At 28.8% G+C, this 21,162-nt stretch overlaps 1 protein-coding gene across 3 annotated transcripts in view; it reads left to right on the top strand.

Annotated features, from left to right (window-relative positions):
* Nucleotides 1-7,610: 7,610 nt before the first annotated feature.
* The window catches only part of LOC100160065 (flocculation protein FLO11), a 42,935-nt gene continuing 29,383 nt past the window's right edge, over nt 7,611-21,162 (top strand). For all 3 annotated transcript variants that reach the window (XM_029487342.1, XM_016807889.2, XM_029487343.1), the window contains exon 1: nt 7,611-7,946. The gene's annotated coding sequence lies outside the window, so the exon portion shown is untranslated. The remainder of the gene's footprint in view (nt 7,947-21,162) is intronic.

Raw genomic sequence — 21,162 nt, forward strand, 5'->3', positions numbered from 1 at the left:
CTGTTATAAATACTCGTTTGTACATAATTTTGAATTTTTTTATTTTTATCAATTTTTGATTGATATTTTTCATATTTTATTATAAAAATTATGTAATTATTATTCTTAACTTCTGCAGTGCATAGGTATTGATTAAAATTTAATTTATAAAACGAATAAGACACAAATACACAATGATAGGTGTATTATATTATTATATCGAAGGTTAAATTCCTACTTTACTATAAAGTATAAACAAAATTATTGTGAACACTAATTGATTTTTAACATCTAAAAAGTAGATATTTCATCATGTTTATAGGTTTAAACATTAATTTATACGAATATAGAATATAGATAATAGGTTGGGTTAAAACGTGTAAGTGATTAAGTTTACATAAAATTAAAACGACATATTTTGTAGACGTTTGAAGTGTTTATCTTTATTTCATGTTATTTCGATTTCTGTGAATTTTTTCATAAAAATATAATTTTGATATATAACCTTCGTGTTGCACGACCTAATTGCAAAAAATTAAATTGGTACCCGCCGAGTTGAATACGTGTTCAAATTCCCAGATCTCTGCCAGAAGTAGAAGAGCAAAATGGGCGTGCCTCATCCCTTACAATCTGTTGATGAACTATTTGACTATTTGAACTGTTTGAACTATTTTTTTAGTGTCCTTGGATTTATATAAATTCAATAAAATAGGAATTCCAAGTTTCAACTATAACACTGCATAAAACCATAGCAGATTCGAGATTTAGGTATACGTACATTTTTAATACACCTATATATTATAATATAGGTATACAATTTTATCTTGAAATACTAATTTTAATTTAAGTATATGAGTTTGGTTTTTTAGTTAAAAATATTTTTGTATTTTTTAAATGTATAGAACGTTTACGGTTACACTTTAACCATGTATGGTACCTACATACATCCATTACTTATGTCTATAATTATTATCTTTGAATATTATCATTAGTCAATAAATATGTGTGAATCAGATAATCTTTCTTGTACCTTAAGAACTTGGTTTAGTCACAGAACACAGTCAATGATCACAAACCAAAAGATATAGACAAAGATATAGGTATTATAGGTATGTAGGTATTCATTTAATTATTTTCGCCTATCTTTGTACACCACCAAGGCACCGACATGAATAACTTACAATCAATAGGTTTGTTACTTCTTATATTCTATAGATTCAAGATTTCTTCGGATAAATATTGTACGTACCTACTCCAATATGGCAATATTCAGATAGGATTTGTATAAATTAGATATTTTTAATAAATATATATTTAAACATAAAACACGCGGGTACATAAAAGTTGTATCATATAGGTAATTTTAAAGTTATATGCATATCTGCAGTGATTTCTTATTTTTTGTTCATTGATTACATTGTATATTTAAAATTACATAAGTACTCATTATGTATACCTACTCTAAATTAAAATATTATACAGTATTATAATATTTACACATTTTCTTAAAAAATATATAATATAAATTAACTAATGTTTAACCAATATTTGCAGTGGTAAATTCTCTGGTTTATTAAATTATTTTCGTATTGTAAAGTTCATATTTGATTCATTATTATACTTCTGACGCAATTTTAACAAAAATCGACGCCTTTAAAGGAAATCCGTCGTCGTTTATAATAATATATCGTTTGATATAGCGCCCCCAGATTCATAAATAAGTTTCTATTTGAATTGGTTGTATTCAAAGACCGAAACGGATGTACCTACTGATAAAAATGAAGGTATAGTGCACTCCATATAGTAACCAGAGGCTAGCTGTTGTTTTCTTAAATATAACGAGCGTGAAATATTCTATAACTAGAAAGATATGACCCCCAGCTATATAAAAGAGTAATTTACATATACGTGAGCTAAATTAATTAAAATATTAATATAAATTCAACCGAGTAAAAATTCATAATAAAACGGCAAAACCAAAAAGAGTACGGTATATACTAACTAGTTATATTTTGTAGTTTATAGGTACTTTAGAGTTTACTTTACACAGATAATTTGGTATAGTAATGATACTATATTTTACTTAAAATTATACCCTCGAAACTACCTAAAATGTATTCACTGAAAATTTTCATATCTTGGCCAGTAAATATTATTATTATTATTGTTATTAATAATGTGATCTACAAAAAATCATTTGATCTAAAAAAATATATAATAATCTACTAACCTTATTTATTTCATTTTGGAACTCGTCATAAATTGTTTTTTATTTTTATAAACCAACATAATCTTTTACTTTAAAAGATACTCTCCATTTTGTTTACCCTTTATTGTGAACAGAACATTTTGAGTAACCGATATTTGAATATTTGATGGACCCAATAATTTCAAAATTTCTTATTTTCTTGGTATAATCTGCTGTTACACTTGCCATTTTGATCTGTAAAAGTGAAAAAATTATTATTTATTACCTACAGCCAAGTTCCTATATTTTTAAATGATTCATAGGAATTTATTTTTACTTTTTCGTTCATAAATTGTATTGTTCGGTGTTACTCTTGAATATTTTTTTTATATGTATTTTTTATTATGTATTTTTATATATTTTCAATTGTCGACTATTAATTATCATTTGTTTATCTTGAAGACATATCACACACATAACTCCGTCAAAAATTATTTTTCTATATAAATGGCCAATGCCCAATGGTGTTAGTAATTTAAAAACACAAAAAACCATCATACGGAAAATAACACTTAGGCTGGGGCGCTTCGAACGCCTCATATAGCCCCAGCCTTAAGTCACAGCACAGACATTCGAACATGGTATCGAAGACACTATTAAGACGTATGAACTTTTAACTGTGTAGGTAGGTATGACATTATGTGAGTGTATATCATAGAGTAAGAAATCTTACTCTATGGTGTACATATAAGTATAGAATTGTGACTGATAATAATATTAACAAGTAACAACTAAATAATCAGATAAGTAATAGGTATCGGTATAATATATAGGTATAATAGTATAATAGTATATTTTATCTATGGTATATCCCACAATATAGTGGACGTGGTACCCGCATATGTTGTATCCGTCTACAAGTTTAGCTCCGTTATAAAATGAGTTCTTATAAATACAATTATTTAAAGGTTAGATTATTATCTAAGCAATCATGTATAGGCTTTTATTATATTTTTATTTTAAAGAGAGTTATGAATATTTTAAAATTGAGAATTGTTTGTAGGTATATCTTAAAATAGTTATAACACGTTTTACAATTAAAATATAATAAATATTAAATAGCCTATAATATCACCTAGATAATAATCTTACTTTTAAATTTTATAAGACGTAGTCAATTCACTCTAATTTTTAAACTAACGGGGCTAATCGTGATTTTCTGAGCGTAAAATTTTCCATGTTAGGTACGCACTTGGAAGACGGAGACAACACGTCATGCGGGTGCCACGTCCTCAAAGATAAAGTTGTATTAAACCAAAATTATTGTGAATCGAATGTTTCAGTACAATCATAATGTCAATAAATAAGTTGATAATTTTTTTTTTTAATATAAGGTAATGTTACAAACTTACAATATTATATATATTATAGGTACCTACTGCAAATCCAAGCGTCTCTAATATAATTAATAGGCACGTAGAATACTATAATTTCGTCATTTATAAAATAGATCGTATAAATAGTATTTTGATACTTATTATTATATATCAACATGTAATAACACACATAATGAAAAGTTAAAATAGTTTATAACATATTATGTATATTATGGTTAATGATCTTATAACTTATAATAATTTATACTTTATAGCAATAACTGCTGGTAGGTGCCTTTTAAAATAAATTGTATTTTGGCGATCGACGTATTGAATGATCGCAATAAATAGTTATGCATTTATGTAGGTACTATATAATATAGTTTCATTGGATAACAAAATAACAAGAAAAAAAATGAAAGACTTCCACCTAATGATACTATCTTAATAGTTTATAACTTCTATAGGCGAAACTAACCACTTTTATTAGGGCAGACCAAATTAAAAATATAAAAATAAACTTCTATTAACAACTTTATATAGGTACTAATTTTGTTTAATGTATATATATTATATAATATATATTTTATATATTGAATATTTCTTTACAATTTAATTATTTAATAATAAATAAAAAATTATAATAATTAATACATTTATAATGATAAACGATTATAATGGTTTTTTTTGTACCAAAAAAAAATGATCACTGACGAAAATTATATCGAATAAAATGAATTCCGAGTTTAGTCATACACGGTCTTTTTGACAGGTTTGTGAGCTTAAAAATACCTATAAATTCAACAAACAATACATAATCGTTTTAAATAGCATTAAATGATAGCTTGACTTGGACATTGAAGGTATTAAAGTACACGAAATAATGTAAATTACTTACAATGAGTAATTTGAAAAATTATAAATGCCCGGTCTTTAGACAGCGATGCGACCAACGATGGTTAATAATAAATAAATATTGTTTGGGGATGTACTACTGTGTATAATAATATTTATTAATATGGTGTTGTATTTTAAAAAATATTTAAAATATTTGACTTATCCTCCTCTATCTATAAAAAAAATATTCTAATTAATAATTACCTCTCCACGATTTTCTAATGTTAAACGTATTGAACGATCGCTGTCGCCGGTCAATGATAAAAATATGAATTTATAATAAAAGAAATAATATAAATATATTCAAGTACGTATAATCGACAATAATTGTCTAAGGGTATATCACCACATAACAAACATTATCGACTGACGACTTGTTATGTAAAATTAACTCTTACTTGCTACAAATAAAAATAAACGTAAAATGACTAAATTAAACAATAACTGATCAAACCGATTATTCGAGTATATAGAATAGACTATACGACTCCATATTTCCATAATCAATGTTAAAAATAAATTTTATTATTATGTCCATTGTGTAGTTACTAGTGTGTACAATTTAATTTAAGAAATGTTAACAATGTACATTTTTACATGTGTAAATATATTATTTATAATGCCTAAATAATTATTAAAATATATAATATTTAAACATTTTTAGTCAGTATACTAACTGGCCTGACCCGTAGTTTCGCGTTTGGTAACTTCTAATGAATTTTTGAATGTTATCAAAATTGCAGTGGCGATTATACATGCTGTTCAAGGGGGAGGGGGGTGCGAAAATAAAACCAACCCACCCCCACCCCATAGCATTTATATATATAACTATATATAATATAAAGTATATACATATAATATAAAATATACACAAGGTATTATAGGTATAAAATATAAATAATGTATAATAATATTTATATCCTCCAATGGCAAATTAGGTTTTGATTTTTTGGATGTTTTGTCAAAATAACTCTGCTTATTCGCTTCATTGATATATTAAAAATAAAATATTATATAATACAATTCAAATTAATAGATACTAGGTAGTGGAAATATGAGATTACAACTATTTAGAAAAATACAAAATAAACGCTTTTCAAAATAAATCACCAACGATCAAATAATGAATGTCTAGTACTGATAAGTGATAACTGTTATCAGTTATGTTAAGCGTGCCTGACCGAGACATATAGTTGATAATATACAATACTATGATAATATATTATCCATGATTAAAACGAAAAAATATTTTGCTACCAAATCATAAAATTCAAAAATTTGTAGATAGATTTTGTGGGTCAGTGATATACTAAATTTAAAAAAAAAAACCAAATTCCAAGGGGGGGGGGGTGGTCCACCTTTCGACCCACCACCACTTATAACCGCCACTGCAAAATTGAAACGATAACATATTAGAACTTTGAAGTAGGTAAAAACCATAGCACCAACTAAAATTGTTTCTTATTATTATTTGATTTCAGTTTTGATGTACAAATAATTTGCATTAAACGATAATTATTTAATTTTTAAAATACAAGACCAATTCAAATAGACAATAGTACACATAAAATGATAAAACGTATATAAAACGACTGCGTTGGGAACTATATTTTGTAATCGAGTGTTAAGCTGTGAACATATTATTTGTATAATGCGTTTTAGATTAAATTGTTCAATGAACAATTGGACAATGAAGTCATATTTCGAAGTCATAATATTTACTTTGTTGGAACAATGATTTGCGTAAAAAATGGTTTTATTACATTATATTATAATTTATAAGGTAATGCGATTAGTTGTGTTTATTTATTCCGCAGACCGTATACTTGGCTTATATTCTGTGATCTACTTTTACCCATTCATCTTAAGTAATTTTATTTACTTTTTTCTTAAAAAAAATAATCAACCAACAATCTAAGAATAAAAATAATCTTAAATCTTATTACAATTATTATATTGGTAGTTACCGTTGTTTATATTTTATGAGCACTTTGTTACAACATTATATTTATGTATAATGATTATAATAATTTATAAAGTAATTAAATTTCTAAATATGAGTAAATTATCTTCCTTAAAATAATGATTACGATTTACGAATATTTTATTTTTAAGGAGTGTATGTTATAGATATTATTAAAATATTATTATCATAGTAAGTATCAGGTAATTTTGATATTTCCAAATATTAAATCAATTCAAAATTCGCTTAAATCTTTATAATGTGTAGTTATACATATTGTGTAGTTGTGTATGTTTTTAATTTTTAAACACTTAATCACCAGAAATGTATGAAAGAAAGTTATGAACTAGAGATTGGCATGAAAGTACTTGACCCAAGTGCTTTTATGCGTAAATATTATGCAATATTTAATGAATGCGTTTAGAAGAATTCTTATAACAATAAAATATTCAATTTAAAAAACATAATTAACATAGCATAAGATATTAATTGTATAGTTATCGATAAAAGAATATTATGAATGTGGCCTATACAGTCTACGCCTAAATAATATAATATGATATTTAAAACTTATCTATTATTCTTAAATATTTAGGTACATAGTATAATATTACCATAGCTAGTAGGTATAGTATTAAAATAAATAAACCTTATAAGCTATGCAACTGAAATACTGAGTATCTGCTCTCAGCAGTGACCAGCACCAGCTTAATATCCAACTGTTTAATTTCGGTGTTACGAAAACGGAAACATGATACCTAATAACATAAATATAAAATATTATTTGTATTAACAACTTTTGATATGAATCTCGGTGACGCGTGGGAATCGACACAATCCTATGAAATCTTTCTCGGCATGTAGAAGCGCTTTAACCATAATATTATATACTATATAGGTATGGGATACATCTATATCATGTATAAAATAACAATAATAGTAATAATAATAATAAATAATAATAATAATAATAATAATAATAATATGCTGATATAATATATACCTATATACATATATATCGTTAACCCAACCTATAACATTATGCCATTACCATTATCATTATTGTTATTATTATATGTTGTGTAAAATGTATATTTATTAACCAGCCAACCACGACGAGCTCGGTAACACATAGGGTTTTGTTTCAAACGCAAAGCGCATAAATATATATATAGGTACCTGCCTACAGTAATATATTATGTTAGGTACGCATACATTATATAGTGGGGCTTTGGTGGTGCAGCGGTCCTCGTGGCCGTCTAGCGCGATGTGCGCACACCGTCTAAGCGTTAGTCCTCTCATACGTATTTTCCGGTTTGGACGCGTGTGTATCTTTACGTGTTATTATTTTTAAATTTTATTATTTTATTTTACATATTATTTAACAATAATATCTGCGACAAAACGATAATAATTATGAATTAATAATGATTATGATAATATGATCACCGTGAACAAAAGTCTGTCAGACTCTAGTGCGTGATCGGTTTCGTCGTATATATATTATATTCTAACGTGAACACGGATAGCCCAATATTTCAACGTAAGTTCAAGATATTTTTATATGATATTATTTAGTAATAATAATTTTTACATCGATTACGCACACGTCTCGTTAATCTTGGAGAGTATAACAATATTGTGGTAACCCCAGTCACACCCTATAGGTCGGAAAGACTTAAACGATAGATATCAACATTTACGAGTCCTCACTCCACATAATGTAACAACGTGATCGATCTAGGTGTCGGAAACGACAAATATTCAAAAGTTTAGTGCGAATTATAAAGATATTAATTCGTTGTCATTTGAATAATATTTTTGAAAAAATCGAAAAAAAATCCGTGGGTAAGCCTATGCTTAACTATATAATATACCTAATACACACTAGCTGTGCATTATTTTATTCATTTTAAGAATGAAACAATTATTATGTAATATAAACTGCACTTTGATCAAGGTATTGTAAAATAAGTAGGTACTATAGATCAATTTTAAATTTTAAATTTGTCGTTTATAAAAAAATCATCGATGAATAATTTGAACGTTACATTAAGAACTTATAATCATTAATCGCTGCGGCAGCTATACCTATACTCATTAACGCTAAAGTCAAATTTCAGAAATACTATTAGTTACTACCTTAACATATTTCCACCCAACAAAATAGTATTATACTGAGTTTCAGAAAATAATATGAATACAAATAAATTGTATGGTTAAAACTTCGTAACAATGTTATTTCTAGCACTGTTTGATACATATTATATATAAATATATATTTATGATATATATGTAGTTAAACTACTGCAAAAGCTGATCATCATTTATATTATATTAATGTAATAGTGTGGTGTTAAGGGAAAGGCAGGGGACAAAGTGTATGGAGATGTAAGACATGGGTTTCAATATATGACTGGGAGAAAAATATATAAGTAATATTTTATTTAACTAGGTAGTATAAAAGTAGACAAATGCTCAAAATCATACCTTTTTTCGTGGGCTTTAAAACTGCAGTCGAAAGCATATTGCGATGGCAATTAATAAAAGTAATTACATGCTAAATTCTTAATAATGTAGTAGGTACATTACATCTCTTGCGTGAAAGTTTATAATATGTTATCTAAACCATCAAGATTAATTCAATTTAAATAAACCCACCAAGGTGCATGAACCGTAATGTTATGTATTAAAATAGGTATTAAATAGGTATATGTACCCATCAAATACAAGGTGGTTAACTATCGTAATAAGTGTAGTTGGTAGTCAAAGAATTATTTATTTTTAAAAAAAATTCTTAACTTCTAATATCTTAAACAAACGTATTTCATGATTGATTTTATTCCTACTACTATTTGTAACAATTACAATAGATATATGACTGTATGTCTGTGTTTAACTACATTTTATCACTAATATTGTCAGTGCTTATACATAATTTGTTTGTAACTTTTTAGTTTACTACATACGTTAATATAATGTGTTAATATTTTTATTTGTTTATTATTGAAGTAAAATGAATAATTTCAGATAAAAGGATGTAACATTATTTACTATTTTATTAAGATATAACTATTATAGTTCAGTAATCTAAGCGATTAAGGTTATCATATTTTTGATAATAAAAAATGATTCTAACATAAAGTTGAATGTATTTGTGAAGAATGTTTTTAATATTTTATTATTATTCGTCATTAATAGCTAGAGGCTGCAGATTATTGGGCAATACGTCAAATTAATAATAAATAATATACAAGCAACTAAGTATAATTTAAAGTTTAAATGCGGTACATTCTTATTCAGATAATTAAAAAAAATATATATATATATGATTAACATTTAACGTTATACAACATTTATACATTTATACAACGTTATACATTTTAATTAAGAGTAATTTCGAAGTTCTAAAATCTAAAATGTATCCGGGTCTCGCAGTCGTTGATGAATTAATATACCATTCTACCATATATAAAAACAATGTAGGTACTTAATAATATTTTTGGCATCTAATTTAAATATGTCATGGTCCATAGACATCATATGCATATATGCAATAAAGTATTAAGTAATAACCACATAAAAGCTTAATCACGATTAACCATTTACCTATGACTGTTTTATTATAAAATGACTGCAAGACAGCATTAAAATAAACTTAAATCAAACATTATTTGAATCTCCACAATTTGATGAGTATGTAAATATTTGGAAAATGGTGAAAGGTTCTCTAAGCCGGCTGAAATAGAAGAAAATAAATAATTATTATACTTATTTTCTAGCGACGTCTAGACCAAACGTGCGTTGTTTTTTTTGTAACTATTTTACGTCGCATGATAATAATTACGATAATATACATTATTATTATATTATATTATGATCACATAATCATATAATTTGGTTTTTCAACACAGCCACCAGAACCCGCTGCATGCGTACGTGAAATATTAATGATATATATTATATTATTATGTGCCTAATATCCTTGTGATTTTCTTTTGATTGCACTTTTAAAGCATCGTTGTATTATATTATACTTGTATATAGAGGTAGATATTATTGTTCGTAGTGTGCGAAAATGTTCGCAATTGAAAACCCGACTGGAATACCTCCCAAGGGGTCGCCGTGATAACTACTGAGTGCAATTAACATTCTCTCTTACAGTATGTAGCCAAACAATAATCGTACGAAAATTGACGGATGCGGTGTATAGCCATAGGTAGACCTAGACATGTAATTGATTTGAATCACCGCCATTGATCCACGCGCGCTTTTCTATATCGTATTACGCACTTACACCACATATATGTATAATATGTAATATAGGAGATACTGCAGAGGTATACTGCCCGACGGCGGAGCAAGCATCGGAGCAAAATATAATTAATAAGTCCTTATACAGGTGTGTGTGTGTGTGTGTGTGTGTGTGTGTGTGTGTGTGTGTGTGTGTGTGTGTGTGTGTGTGCGTGTGTGTGTGAGTGAAAAGTCTTTGTTCATCACGACGACGACGATGACCATCGCGATGCGGTGCGGTCTATTCGTGCCTGCACTCGAACGTTTGTGCCTCTATAGGTATATTATATAATAATTAATATTGGTACATATCCGACTACATAGTATCCAAGGAAACTCGTCGAAGATCAGAGAAAATGTCCACAAAAATGTCTATATGCAAGTAGCAGTGGTCTATTATACAACAGCAGCAGGTCTGCGGTGCATCGACGATATCGCGAGGATGAGAGTTTTGCTTGTTCGAATTCAACAATATTATTTAAGTAAATATACCTGTTATGTATAATACGTGTATATACGGCAGTGTTAGATGACGAAAACACGGTTTATCGTCATGCGACAATGGTTAATGTCGATAAACCGTCAATGATGCCTATAGTACCCGCTTGCCTAAAATATAGAGCGCGCGCGCGTATCCGGTCATTAGATGGAAAAATTGGTTCTATAGCCTCTAGGAAACATTGGTTTGTGGAAATTATGTAAGGTTTTGATGTTACGCCAAACGGGGTCGAATCGACAGAAAATCCTTGAATATAACGAAACGCGTCTACTAGGAAAACGAATGAAATATAAATGCATATTATGTGTATATATATATAATATATTAATATGTATGCAAATTATTGCAAGTGAAAAAAAATATCTATACTCGAATTTTAATACGTTATGATGACATTCAAACTTTATCCTCTTAGCTTATATAGCTACATAATACATATTTTGTTATGGATAAAATTATCGTATACGGTATAATAATATATATAATATACATCGAGAAATTCGATTAATCGATCACACGAGGTAGAATTACAACATGAGGTCATATTTTATAATTTTTATTTCATTATACCTATGTAGTATACATTATAAGATATATATAAATATAGGTATATATATTATTCCAATACCCAAATATATAAGGTATTTCGGTAATAATATTGTTTATATAATATTACATAGGTACAATTGAAAAAAAACAATGTTACATGTTAATAATACGGATAATAATGAAATATTTTTATGAACCTTCAGTGCAGTATATGGAATAAACTTGAGATTGATTACTTACTGCATATTATATACCTATATGTGTAATTTAATATTTAAAATTAGAAACAATTACGTAAATGACATTATATTATTGAATTATTCTTACAATTTTTGTGCGTGGATAAAACGTATAGTTAAAATATATCCACGTAGATATACAAGTATATCCGTAAAATATATTATTTACTATAATAGTGCAGCATTGGAGTATAATGTCGATATATATAATATATATAACAATCCATATATAACATTACTGAATATAATATAATATTCTCACTGTATAGTTAGGTACAATAAAAAAAACTCATCAAATGCCAGTATGGAAAAAATGCTCCAAGAATCGTACAAGTTTTCGATATTTTTCGATATTTTTCGTGAAAAACCATGTTATAATAATATATTATACTTTAATGCACTTATAGTTTTTTTTTATAACGGTTTGAAAAATCAAAGTCACAAAACTGCTTTCCATAGCATTTTTTTTCAATCTAGCCAATTACGGCACATTAGTCACACGTTAATGGTAGTCTTATAGTTACACAACACGAGACTGTAATAGTCGGCAGCAGTCCGACTGCGTCTGTCTCCGTCCGTCATATCAAGAAGACGCACACAAAGAACACGTTCAGTGGAAATAATGATATCAACGATTTACATAATATACAGCACGTGCGCATAATATCTACCAGTTACTATACCTACTAAAAAAAAAAAAGAAACAAGCCCATACGCTTAATATTATATTATAGTGTCGTCGACCAAGCTGTGTGGTGGTGCCCGCGGACAATAGAGGGAAAATAATCGAAAATTAACACGTAATAACGAGGAGAAGACCCAATATATAGTGATGCAACAATAAATATTGGCCTTGACTCTTTCAAATTAATACATCACAATATGACCATTAGCCGTTGGACGACGAGACGTGTGGTTCGTCTTCTTCATTGTCTTCATTAACTGCTGCCTGCAATGTATTGTATTATTAACCACATGTAACCGCAAACACGTAGAAGGTATAATATATAATACGTAAGCATATACCTAACCATATGGTATGGAAAACTATATATAATACATAAGTAACAAAATTAAGCATACCTGCAATATGTGTACCGACAAAAAATTACCAGTCATATTATAATTATGATATTTAACAACGTATTCACTTTATATCGTATATCACTTAGGTACACTTTTTAAACAAGAATAATATTCACGTGTGCCCGTGTGCGTACGCGGGAGAAGACTATTTGAATTTAAAGTGAAAATAATATAAAGTATACAAACATACTTAAACAAAAAGTGGTTTCTCAACGCTTCGTCGGTTTAATCGCGACGTACGCAATATGACAGCTCACGGTTAGAGAACCCGTGGTGTTATCCCGAACATGAGACTTGAGAATATTCAGCAAACGAATACGCGTTTAATACGCGTACTCAATTTGTACAAAGTTATATCAAATTTAATGTATATCGTCAAGCCAATTTAAATTTCGTGTTTAAAACGTTAATTTTAAGCTTCTGCACATGCATGTAACAGTTAGAAATTCTAATACTGCGACCGCATGCTGCAGCGTACATCAATATCGTAAGATATTCAATCATTTCGTTATTGATGAAAAATGTCCCTTGAGAACAGCGTCGTCTCACTCAGCACAACATGTCAACATATACAATATAATATGTGATATGTCATATTATATTTACCTATTATAAGTAAAATGTTGCAACTTGCAAGTAATATTGACTAACACAGTACGAGCATCGATTGCGATTCGAAATTCCGAGATACATCTCTCATATTATTATGACAATATGACGCGATAGGGTGCGTAAAGGTATGACTATTCTTATGATCACATAGGCATCCGCGGTGTGGAAGCTTGATTGAATGTTTGCTTCACTGGCTTTTTAAAATCAGACATGTGACAGCAATATTTTTCATATCATAATATTATATTATATTGGATAGGATATTAGAAATATTTCTGCAGGCGCCCATGGTTCACATATTATATAATAATAATTAATATTGGTAGTAGGCGGGGGGAATTCGGAGGCTTTTGTGACCGATTCAGTTTCGATGTAAAATTATAATAATATTATATGATATAATAAGGCAAAAGCGAGACTGCTAGAGCGAAAAATAATGAAAAAAAAAAACTATATAATAATATATTAGTATAATATACTCACTTATTCATTGCTAGATTCTTGTTACTATTGTAGTATATTATACTTATACGTATAGATAGGCATATCGCGTTTTCGTGTTATAATTGCACGTCGTTTACAATAATACTATAATACACAGGCACACCGTGCACGCGTATCAAAATTCATGAACGACTTCGATTTCTACACGAAGCTATTTTACAGTATAATAATATTGATATAATATAATATACTTATTACTATCATTATGTGGTGGCTTATTGCGTTTCGTTTTGTTTTTCATTATTGAGTTATTTAACCATCGCGCCGCAAGGTCCACAACGATGGTCGATGATAATAATAATGAGTGGTATGCTGTACCGTCGTCGGACTTACACCGTCCTCATATACTTTTCTGCCCCGAGATAGACGCTGTAGACTACTTTCGATTGTTATAATATTATTATTTTGTATATAATACCTCATCGTGTGCGGTTTTCTGCGTACGTGTGAACGCGACTGTTTATTATTTTAATTTTTTCTTCTTTCACCCAAAACAAAACACGCGGTGAGTCGACAGTATATTGTATTGTTGTTAGTGGTCTATATTGTATATCTACAGATATACAGCGACTGATATAATTACTAATTATTAGTGTACAAACCTACGCATAAATGCCCTAAATTATATATATTATTTGAGAAATCGTCGTCTGATACCACGTCTTGTGGTCCAAAGGATTGTCTTCGAATAGATTAGAATCGAATATATAAATGAAACCGTTTGGTGTTTGCGTCCAACTAATGTATGAAATCATGTCCATCGTGAAATTCTTTTAAGCTTTTTAACCATTATAGGTTACGTATATTATTTTATTGTACCGCGCATAAGTTTTAACTTGTAAATCGGAACAGTCTTGGCAAGCAATCTATAATCACTTATTTTATTTTTTTCTTCAAAATTTTTTTTAATATGATATACCTACCTGAATAAAAGCATACAGATACCTACAGTGTATCTGTGTATATTATTTTGAATTCTATACGAGAGTCACCCATTATTGTGTATTTGCGTTCATACATGCCACGTGGGTACGGTAATAGTTCATTTCAGTATTGTAATTTGTAACTATTAATATTATAGTCTCTCTGATTCGTATAATCGTGTACTTATGTATATTGTCTATTGATACAATTATTACTGTTTTGTAACATGAACAAACGTTATTATAATTTATCTTAAACAAGACGAGCATTGTTAACAAACAAAATAATATAACATTTATACCATTATCTACACAATATGTAGCCACGTAGGTACATTTTATTATTATGATTTATAACCAATAGAAATACACAAATATACGCTGGGTTTTAAAGGCAACCATAGTATACTTCATATACTTCATATTTCATGTATAATACCTGAGTGAGAAGTCAATATATAACTATTAACTAATAAGTAAAAAATCAATACTGTAGTGACAATAGTTTTAATTCGTACCTAATAATATACTAGTATTTGTATTTAAATATAGAAAACAACTATATGATATGCAAGTTACATAATATTAATACGGTAATTAATGCAGTTAGGGTTATAAAAGATAAAATAAAAATTGTCGAACAGTATTCAGGTAAAAAAAATACTATACAATATTAACAGTAAATTGATGTGTCTGCGTACTATGTCCAGTGTCCACATGACCACATCAAAATGTGATGCCTATAACTCGCGTAGGTATATGATGTACATATTACAAGTCTAGAAATGATTTTTTATACTTCTATTCAATATGACAATATCCATGTTTTGTACATAGTATAAATAGTTAGATTTTCATAGGTGTTATGAATTTTGAGCGGTAAACAATTTTATCTATTTCCTGCACATAATTATTATTCGTATAAAGAGTAGCCAGTATGACTATAATAGTATATAGGAATTTCCAATAAAAATACATTACCTACTGCATTGTGATCGCGGTAAAATATGAATTGATAGAAAGTACTTACGTATATATTAAATATAATATATAAGTATATTAGGTAATGTATGTACTATATTATAACAAGTATTGAGCAGGGACGTATCACAAAACATCAAGGTGTAGGTATACATAATATTATTAAATATTATTTGTCGTAGATATCGATGTATCTTTGTAATAAATCACGAAATAGGTTTAATATACAGTTTGTGCGCGAAATGGATTTAAAAACGCACATAAATTAAAGTCGTGGTTTTGGGTAAAACAAATGAAATTTTTTCGCGTATATATTGAGATAAGTAAAGTATACGTCTAATTATCATTGGTAGTCATATAGGTAAATACCGTAGTCAGCCACGGACAAATGGACAGCCGATACCATAAAATTCATCAATATACATATTAGTTAGTATAGATACAACGGGAAAAAAAATCGAGAAATTCATTATGCACGCCATTACGCCAACCAAATATTATGTGTCACTGCGCGAAGTTTCGATAATCCCACAGTGAAATCACGAGCAGACGTCGTGATTATAATTAAATAATATTCGTTTATATTATTATGTGATCAGACGCGAGCGTGTTGTATAGGTATAATATTTGTTTAACTATTTGCTGTGCATGCGCACATACAGTATACACAGTTGTATGTATATAGGTAGGTACGTGTGTTCGTTGAACCTTGATCCGAATTCGTTTTTCATTCTTCGACAAATGTAATATTCGTGTCCTTAAAATTCAATAATAATAACAATAATAAGTCAGGGAAAAAAGGCGTCCATCAATAATAATAATAATAATAATAAGTAATAATAACACGTGTGTTGTATAGGTATGGAACGCGAAAGTCACGCTTATCTATATATTAGTCATACGTCCATGCAGTCATCGCATAGTATTAAAATCCCACAGACGGTCCTATATACTATGGGATATAATTTAATAATTACAGCAATTTCATTTTTTCTAATAAATCATAATCTGCCCCAACGCCAATATAATATTATATACCTATATATTTATACAATTGTTATATAAGAGCAAGTACTGCGTAACAAAATAGAACAGGCGACGATTTTTTTTTCATTATAATACAATACTTTACATGATTGTTTTCGAATTTTTTTTTTTTATGTCTGCATATAATTATTATAACCTTTATTATATATTTAAGATTACACTGATCTAACGTCACCGTCTTCGAGGACGCATTCCGTTGTAAAATATTACCGTCCATGACGGATAGGATACGTCCGCAATAAAAACATATTAATAAATCGATTGGTCCGTGATATTGTATTACCTATAAGAAATACTGTCACATTATGTTCATGAAATTAACACAGAAACTTTCTCCGATGGTCATATAAATGCCTATATTGTATATGGTGTATAAATCACCGATGTATATATTATATCTGTTCAAACGTAGTCTTATCCCTTCCGTCATATAAGACATATTTTTATGCCAATTGGAAATTTTTTCAAAAAAACACTCGTCGATAATCGTTCCTTTTTGATGGACAATAATTCCTCTCCACGAATAAAATGTTTTAATATTGGTCTAAATTATTCTTAAGTTTATAATGATGGATATACGCACGATGCATAACGTAAATATGTACCTCTAATGTTTTGTAGGCAGTATACATACATTTTTTATTATGTATATCTATAGCAGTTATATTTACTCGTATATATATTTGGGAGCAGCGAGCAGAAGGTGACGATGATAAGTATAAACTTGACATGATTGAATATCTTGCTCATTTGATTTTGTAATGTTTATGGTCAACGCGAATCGATTTGTATAAGTATATGAGCCAATAAAATAAATACTTACTTACTTGCTTACACTGCTCCCATAAATAATCTGCAGATTTGTGTTGTTTTCTATTCAAAGGATAATTTATTGCTTAAATCAATTATTTTTCACGAGTATGCCAGTGTGACATATTAGTCTAATACGGCATTGAAACCTTAAAACGTAACGCATGATGTGTTCAAATGATTATATTAAATTCTTTAGCCCAGAAAAAAATTCCTCTTGTTTCTTTGCAGGCGAAATTCACAATCCGTGTGATTCCGACCTAGTTCGGCGAAAATTTTGGTCGAAGAGAAAATGATCCGTTTTGCAACCGGCAAATCTCTACAATTAACCATGTCGATACAGCTTACTCGGTATGGGTTTATGGGAAATTAATGCGTAGATAATTAGTTTTATGTCGAGGAGATGGTCTTTCTCGTGGTCACGATCTTGAAACGCACTGGGGCGCACGTCTTGTCTGTCTTGTGTTTACTCGGCACTTCTATCATAAGTGAACAACAAGACGTTTGTCTTTTAAAAAAACCATTACAAACACGACCGTGCGCGATGGTAAACATTATTATTTGTTCTGTAGTCTTCGTAGTGGTTCTTTTTAACATTACAAACATATTGAACAATTATTTCTCACGTTTCAATGTGTGCAGATGTACAACACGTTATTATGTATTATTTCATTATAATTATTATATTATTATAATAATGACTATACGGAGTCTTATATAAATTCATATTGTTTTTGTATATTATGTGTGAATTATAATCGTTAATCAAAATTATATAAAATATAAGTACGATAATTAATATGTATTCATTTTTAAGTATCTTCAATATTTGTACTATACAAATGTACAACTTACTAGGGTTATATACTTAACCATCTTAGCCATTTCCAAATATCGTCTATGTACGTTTTTATTTTTATTGATGATCAGACCAACTTTCATGAAACTTTCTGCAGAGTTAAAAACTTGATGCATTTAAATTAAAAACACATACATTTTAGGTTAGTTTAAAGCTTATGAAAAAATAACCACTACATTTGTATTCTCTTGACACAATGTCCCGGAAATACACTGATTTAGAAAATTATATCGTATACATAAATCATAATATTTAGTTATTGGACCTCCGGTCAAAGAATGCGGTTTAAGATATTTTTTTCTTTGAACTCATACGAGTAATTATTATATTATTAGGATGTACATATAGGTACATTAATGTTTAAACTGTTGTTATAATATATTTTCCCGATCATATTTTACAATTAATTATATATTATACTGGACAATATTATAAACGTTAATAGACAACTATCGATTTATCACAAAGAATTTTGTTTACAACATATTTTAATATTGTAGATGCCCGGTATATAGTTCATTTGCACATGTATAATACATATATATGTTTGTAACATGAGCTGTCCCACAGTATTTTACAAATCATTTTTATCGCCGTAATTATAAGTCGAAAAACACACTTCGGTCATGTTTAAAATGTAATTATTGTAAGGCGTATAGCCGTATATACTTTAGTATATTATATTGTATACTCACTGTATACATAATTTACTTGACTGCCTTCAAAATGATTTTAAACGATTTTTTAGTTTTTTTCGCGCGTATTTGATGTTCCTCATACGACTGGTCGGCTTTCGGATAATTTAAACGTAAATACACGAACATTCACTATTACTTATTAGACCAGTTTAAAAGAAGAACTCCCTATGAAGAAAAATCACTAGTCGTAAGGTTAAATCAATTATGTGGATACTGCGGTATATATGCAAGTTATTTTACCGAACGTGCTTCTGTTTAATTTAATTGGGACCAAACCATCTAATATTTTCACGGTGTACATTTTTCAATTATCCGCTGCTGCAATAAGCGCGTATCCATCAATATAATATTATTATTATCAGTCGAAAATAATATTTCCAAACGAAAACCAAAAGTTACGAATCTCGATCGTATCGCAGTGGTTGCCGGTTGTATTGCGTAGAAATTAACCTAAACTATAGACAATAATGGGTTACTTTCTTATATTATGCTTATAATATATAAGAATATTTGCGATCATCGGAACGATTAAGATATAGCCATACGTCAATGCTTGCAAAGGTTACAAGTTAGGTTACAGGTTATCTGTACAATTATGTAAATATATAATATCGTCTGCCCTGGTATAAGTTAGGTATATCGCATAAATACCAATAGGTATACCATAATATAATATATAGGTAATATATGTATTATATAGACCATAGCTGATATTGTCGATTACAAATTGTATGTAAGTATATACCATTGCACTATTTTTTAAACTTGACAGTAAAATACTTAAGTAATCGACGACATATTTGAACTTAAAAATATAAATTCACACAACTCAGATGGATATAGATTAGATGCGTATATTACGTCTTCGCCGAGGTCGGAGGGGCAGGATTGGAAATACATAATATATTATTTATATATTTGAAACTGTTAAACGTAAATATATATAAAGTTACTTAATCACACATAAACAAACACAGGGACATATGCAACACGTACATATATTATTATTATTATTTTTGTGAACATTATTTCGTTTCGACCTTATAAGAGGCGTGAATGATAGATGTGATTTGCATCGCAGCATCTCGTATATAGTGAAAGGAGATACGACGGCGGCGTTATTATTATAAGCTCCTAAATACGGATCGTATATTTTGCAGTCGTACACAATGCGCATATATTATAATAATATATTGTTTCAATTACAGCGTTGACACGGAGACTCCATCAACATGGTTTCAGGAGTCACGGGTTTATAATTGATATATGTATATCACGTGTCATCAGATGTGCAACGTGGTCTAATATTATAAATGTATCACATTATACAATACGCACTGTGCGATTCAACACATGATATGTGTAAAGTTATTTAGTGATGAAACATACTGTACATAATATATTATAGCTGGTACTATAATTTCTCATGGGAAATATTTTGAGGAAAAAAGATACTTCAAAGATTCGACCTAAAAAATAAAATTGAGGGTTCGCACAATTAGGCAAATACGATTGCAGCAACACACACACACACACACACACACACACATAAACACATATATTGACGTAATGTTGTTTTCCATTAAAATAAGTCGGTACATCTGCAGTTACATGACGGATATGGTGGCCAAACCGTCAAAGTATACCTATGGATACAAA

Source organism: Acyrthosiphon pisum, chromosome A1 (assembly GCF_005508785.2).
Source record: "Acyrthosiphon pisum isolate AL4f chromosome A1, pea_aphid_22Mar2018_4r6ur, whole genome shotgun sequence".
Classification (NCBI taxonomy): domain Eukaryota; kingdom Metazoa; phylum Arthropoda; class Insecta; order Hemiptera; family Aphididae; genus Acyrthosiphon; species Acyrthosiphon pisum.